Raw genomic sequence first — 6,562 nt, 5'->3', positions numbered from 1 at the left:
AGTTTTAATTTTTGTTTAAATTTTTAGTCGGTTTGTGATCTCACTTTCCTTGTTGATTTTGTGCAGTTTATGCGAAGAGCGAGACGTCAGCCGTGGTTCCTGTGATCTGAGATTGAGAGAACCACCAAACGACTTACAGAGAAGAAGAGAAAGAGAAGAGAGAATTTTTTGGTTGAAACAGAAGAGATAGTTGTGAAATGGCAGAACCAGAAAACATGACACTAAGGGAATTCTCGTTCCCACGGTTAATGGCAGTGGGTCGAGTATTACTAGCTAGGTGCAAGCCAACAACTTTGAGATTAAGCCGGCAATCCTTCAGATGATCTAGCAGTCGGTAAGGTTTAATAGAGATTTGAAGGAAGATCCGAATCAGCATATGCAAATTTCTTGGAAATATGACACCTCAAGTCACAGGAGTATCGTATGACGCCATTAGACTGAGGTTATTCCCATTCTCATTGGGGATAAAGCAAAGGGGTGGTTATGCACTACACACTAGGAACTTCACAACTTGGAATGATCTAGCACATAAATCCTTACCAGTCTCCTAACGTGCAAAACTCAGAAATGATATCCCATCATTTCTATCAAGAGTGACCGTGAGTCATTGTATGAGGCTTGGGAGAGGTACAAGGAATTAATGAGGAAATGTCCACACCAGGGTTGCCAGTGTGCTTCAAGTCAAACATTCTACAATGGACTGAGGTAATGTGCAAACCATGGTGGGATGCAGCATCAGGAGCCTTGCAGAAACAAGACACTAGAGAACGGCGCCACACGCATCACATCCCAGAGTTCGCAACCTAGCAGCCGTTTCTACCAGACCCGCCCCCCCAACCGCCCACACCACTACTAACCCCAAGACACCCCCCCACACAAGAGACGAAGTCACATACCCACAACAGAACACATCTTTGGGCGACTATCCATGAAGCCCCCCTCTGATGCATCCACTCCACCCACCAGCCCCTCCTCCGGCCACCCCAACTAACACACCGCCCCCGGCCCCACTCACAGAAATAGCTTGGGATCCCAGCAGGTCAATCCGCCTTACAACAGTACCTCACCCCCCCCTAACTCCCCCCCCCCCCCCCACCCCCCCCTCGTGCAGTTCCCGCGCAGGAACCCACCCCCCACCAACCCCACCGCACCCCCACACCACCTGTGCCAAACGACCACCCCGCCAACACAACAACCCGCAGAGTGGCTGACACAACGTGGGATCCTTCCCGCAGAACCACATTTGCCTACGTCATCCAAACTCACCACAGATAAGCGCCGCTAACCGTGACACCACCCTAACCTTCCAGCACACAGCGCACTATGCATAATAATGTTCATTAATCAATAAAAGGCATTTTATTCTATATCGCATAAATCATTTTTATTGCAATATGTTTTGATATATGTCCTAAGAATGGTAGAACCGTGACGAGGGCATCAAGTGTTTCAAATCTTGATAGTGAGAACCCTATGAGCACAAATGGTGGCCATTCTAGAAACGTCCGTAGCCCTAGTATTATTCTGAAGTAAGGGCACAGATAATACTGTAAGGCTATCATAGTGTTGAATGACCCTGTCAAAAGGCAGTGACTGATCTCACTTGTCAAGGTTGTTTGGTGACAACCTGGGGCAACACATGGGTGCTTGCTGTAGGCAGATATACCGCAAAAGTTCACTGGACTGACCCACCAGAGGATTCCATAAGGATGGTAACCCAGTGTCTATGGAACAAATCCTCTAACGAATGGTGGTGCATGTGATCCTTAGACTTGAGATCACGGGAGCACCTTGTGCAACGATTGGTGCAGTTTGACACTAGCCTAACTGTAACGCCCCACTTGAGGTACGTAGTTAAGATTTGATGAATGGCTTGAATGTTTGTTGATTTATCTTCATTTGAGTCTGTATGTTGTTAATATTGCTTGGTTTATCCTTAGTTGAAAGGGTGTATTGGTTTGGTTGAGTGAATGCCCCGAAAATTTGTAAGAATTGGCGAAATTTGGATGTTACAGTCTTTGTCGAGGCGAAGAAGAAAGCTTCACCGCGGCGACGAAGTGCTACATCCTGTGTAGCTGCTGTGAGTTTTCGCCGGGCGAAGAAATAGCTTCGCCGCGGCGAAGACTCGGCTGAATTTTTCCTTGAGTTTTAGGGAATTCTTCCTTTTGGGACTCAAATGACCATTCTACCCCTAATTAGCAGGAAAAGTGGGGAGTGAAATGCAAGGAAATTTCATGGAGAATAGGTGGAATGGGGTTGTTTTTGCAAAGAATGAAAGGTCATAAGTGGAATTTCAAAGAAGAAGCAAGGGTATATTGGGAAAGAGTGGAGAAAATATGAGATAGTAAGGGTTTAGCTTTAGAAACCCTTTCATTTGCTTCTTCACCACCACCTCTTTCATCTTTCAATTCTCTCGAATTTTCATTCAAGTTTCCAAGGATCTTTGAAGAACTTTTGACTAGAAGTTGTTACAAGTTGATCCTAAGCACTAAAAGGTGAGAATCCTTACTATAGATGTAAGTTTTATTGATAAAAGAGTAAGATCCTTATTAAGTTTGTATTGAAGGTTTAAGAGGAAGTATCAAGCCTTCAAGAGTAGAGAGCTTAAGTGGTTTCTCCTTGAGCTTAAGGTAAGTAAATTCACCTAAGTTGTGATTTACTTGATTGAATGATGTGTAGAGATTTTATATATGTGCTTAATGCTTGAATTTCTAGGTTGGCAAAGAGTGATGAATTCATGAATGAGTTCAATGTGTTATATGAAAGAATTTACCAATGAGAAGGGTGGATTGTGTTGTTAAAGTTTGGTAGAAGTGTGGATGGAATTAGAAGAATTTGAGAGGAATATTTGAAGTGTGTTTTCCTTGCAGGGTATATGATGTTTTAAAGGAGATGAACTCCTATTTTGGATGATTAAGAAAGAAATATCATTAACAAATAGAATAGAGTTTATGTATGCCAACATATTGTTTGATGACAAGTCTAAAAGAAGCATGAGTAGAAGTAGAGAACCTTACTTTATGCAACATAGCATATTTGGATGTCATGAATGTATAAAGCAGTTTAGGCATGAGCCATCCATATGCATATGTTTAATTGAGTAATCACATGAGAAAGAAATATGAAAAAAGAGAAAGAACACTCTATAAATAGAAATAAAGAAAAGAACTAATTCTCTTAGAATAAAGAGAAAGAAAGAACTAGCACTAGAGCATAAAATGATTATTAAGTGCTACAGAAAGAAAAGAAAAGAAAATAGGGCGTCGATGGGGATCCCGTGAGTGTAGAGTTACCCGAATGTAAACCGCCATGAGAGAGAGCGGTTTCTGCCATGAGAGAGCGGAATGAGAATGAGAAACAATTTGTATGGCCGTGAGAATACATGCAGATGAGGGCTATACACGAGAGAGAAAGTACACTCACATGACCAAGGGTTCCAAACCATGCATCGACCAAGACCGGCAAAGAATAAGAATAAGAAAGAAAGAAAAAAAAGCATTGTTATACTTTATATCTCATCCATGTATGGTTAGGATATTCTCCATGGGTGATGATAATAGAAAGAAAGAAAAGAATGGTAAGAGTTAGAAGTAGAGAAGAATAAGAGAGATTGAACTAGAGAGAGTAAAGAGTACGAACAAATTGTACGGGGATTATAGAGGAGAAGATACTTACTGAGCATTTTTGTGCTCACCCCATTGTTTTCTCTGTTTTTCAGGACATAGGTGAGAACGTGGTCGGATGGACGTCGGCAAGCGGGGAGACTTTACTGCACAGTCCTGCTTTTTGAGAGTCTTTTGACAAATGATGTTGTACTTTGTAAGAATGTATTTATAAGTAAAGAAACTTTTTGGACCCAACCTTTTTGTAAATATACTTGTCTTTTTATTGATATATTTTAGATATGATAGTAGAAAGAAGTTGTTACACTAACGCAGTTCTATTAAGAGCTGTCAATAGGGTGGTGATTGGCTGCATCAAGGAGTGTATCAAGACTATGGTGGATTGATAGAGGATTCATCACTCCCGGGTAGGGAGAAGTTATCTAACGGCGCAATTTGGTATATGGCAATGACACAAAACTGTGGCCATAGTGGGATTGAGTTGTTGCCTATCCGGTTTTAAACAAGTCATGGTCCAGAAACTGAATACATAATATCAAGAGTAACCGGAGGTTGACACTATTCTATGCCTGTCTCGTCGAGATACATGATGATGAAAGGATCGAATTGTATGGTAACCATTCGTTGATAGGTAGCTACTTTGCTGAATCCGAATCTATGGGTGGCCATGTGCCTTGCTAGGGGCCAATCTTGGTCTGTGTATTAGTGAGATGATAATCCGAGGATTATACTAGTTTATTTAAACTTTTAGGCCGGATTTTAGATACTTCTTAGTCTATTTTTGCCTGAATTGATACTTAATTCTTACATTTCATGTTTCAGGTTAAAAATGGAAATTTGGAGCGAATAAAGGTGGATTTGGAGTTTTTGGACTCAGAAGCACTGCGGAGGGCAATTCTGGAATTTCAGAATTCTTCAGGAAGCTTCCACGTGGCAAAATGGGCCAGTGACGCCACAAATTCAGATTCTATCTTCGTGCGGCGAGATTCCTTCTTCGCCGCGGGTGAAGTTCATACTCTTTTTGTAAAACGCACAGTTTCGTGTTTAGGCTAAGTTGTATTATTTTGATTGAGGTATAAATTGGAGACTTAGTCTATTTGTCTAGGGCGTTGTGGAGTGAAGAGGGAGTTTTTCACATATTTTCATATTGATTTTTGAGTGATTTTTGGATTAACAAGGTTGGAGATTCGAGGAAACCAGTGGATCATCAAATGGGGAGATTCTTTTCCTTTCTTTTGTATCCATTATGTTGAACCTTGAGTTTTTCATTTCTTTTAATTGTTTATTTGATTTAGCCATGAACTAACCTATTTGGGTTAGGGTTTTGTGAGTTTGGATTCTAATGGGTTAGAGAATTGATGATTATTAATTTCATATAATTTGTGTTGATTGTGTGGATTAATCTGTTTTTATTGTTGTATGTGATGAACAATGATGAGACGAGAGATAATTTATGTTAAGCATCTTGGATAATCACGTTGATTATTGGATGCTAGAGATAGACAAGAACCGATGAAACAATCTAGGATTCTTGTGCTTATGAACTTAGATTTTTTAACTTTCATTTTGTTGGGTACGGAAGGTTAATAGGGAAGAGTAGGACAACATAGCTTGAGAAGGTATGTTGGAACCTTAGAGAGTTGATTAACAATCAATGCATGAGAAATTGAATTTATTAATTCTTAAAGTTTAACATAGAGTCCGAATGAAGTCGAAACCTACCCGTTTGTTTGAATGATTTTATCGTTTAATTCTTGCTTTCATAGTTTAAGTTTAATTAGTAAATTTTGTTTTAATTATAGTTTTAATTTTTCCCTCAAATCCAAAAAGAATTGATAGCTTCAACTTGAGAACGTTAGGAAACTTAGTGTAGCGACCAATCCTCGTGGAACGATAACTCCTCATTATATACTTGTGTGATTAGTATACTTGCTACATATTGTATGTTGTCGTAAACACGCATCAAGTTTTGGCACCGTTGTCGGGGACTGAGTTTTCAGTTAACATTGAGTTCTTCTATAGTTAGCTAGATTGAAGTTTTAATTTTTGTTTTAAATTTTTAGTCGGTTTGTGATCTCACTTCCTTTGTTGATTTTGGGCAGTTTATGCGAAGAGCGAGACGTCAGCCAGTGGTTTGTTGATCTTGAGATATGAGAGAACCACCAAACGACTTAACAGAGACAGAGAGAAAGAGAAAGAGAGAATTTTGTGGTTGAAACAGAAGAGATAGTTGTTGAAATGGCGAAACCAGAAAACATGACACTAAGGGAATTCTCAGTCCCACGGTTAATGGCAGTGGGTCGAGTATTACTAGCTAGGTGCAAGCCAACAACTTTGAGATTAAGCCGGCACCTTCAGATGATCTAGCAGTCGGTAAGGTTTAATTGAGATTTGAAGGAAGATCCGAATCAGCATATTGCAAATTTCTTGGAAATTTATGACACCTTCAAGTCAAACGGAGTATCGTATGACGCCATTAGACTGAGGTTATCCCATTCTCATTGGGGGATAAAGCAAAGGGGTGGTTAATGGCACTACCACTAGGAACTATCACAACTGGAATGATCTAGCACATAAATTCTTAAAGTTCTTCCTTCCAGCTAAATCGGCAAAACTCAGAAATGATATCCCATCATTCTACAAGATGAGTCCGGTCATTGTATGAGGCTTGGGAGAGGTACAAGGAATTAATGAGGAAATGTCCACACCATGGTGGCCAGTTTGGCTTCAAGTCCAAACATTCTACAATGGACTGATGGTAATGTGCAAACCATGGTGGATGCAGCATCAGGAGGAGCCTTGCAGAACAGACAATAGAGAAGGCTTATGAGTTGCTTGAGGTTTTAGCGAGCAAAAACTATCAAAGACCAAATGAGAGAGTAATACCAAGAAAATCTTTGGGTCTTCATGAAGTTGATGTTTCACACGCCATCTCAGCC

General features: G+C 40.3%; 2 non-coding genes across 2 annotated transcripts; both read right to left on the bottom strand.

The window, feature by feature from the left end:
* Positions 1–557: 557 nt before the first annotated feature.
* Positions 558–666, bottom strand: LOC116120815. The gene has a single exon (XR_004126609.1). It is a non-coding gene; the product is annotated as a small nucleolar RNA R71 (small nucleolar RNA).
* A 5,568-nt stretch (positions 667–6,234) lies between these two features.
* Positions 6,235–6,339, bottom strand: LOC116120814. Its single transcript, XR_004126608.1, has one exon. It is a non-coding gene; the product is annotated as a small nucleolar RNA R71 (small nucleolar RNA).
* Positions 6,340–6,562: the final 223 nt, after the last annotated feature.

This window comes from Pistacia vera, unplaced genomic scaffold (assembly GCF_008641045.1).
Source record: "Pistacia vera cultivar Batoury unplaced genomic scaffold, PisVer_v2 Contig947, whole genome shotgun sequence".
Lineage (NCBI taxonomy): Eukaryota > Viridiplantae > Streptophyta > Magnoliopsida > Sapindales > Anacardiaceae > Pistacia > Pistacia vera.
The sequence above is the reverse complement of the archived record's forward strand: the minus strand, read 5'-3'. Positions and strand labels throughout refer to the sequence as shown.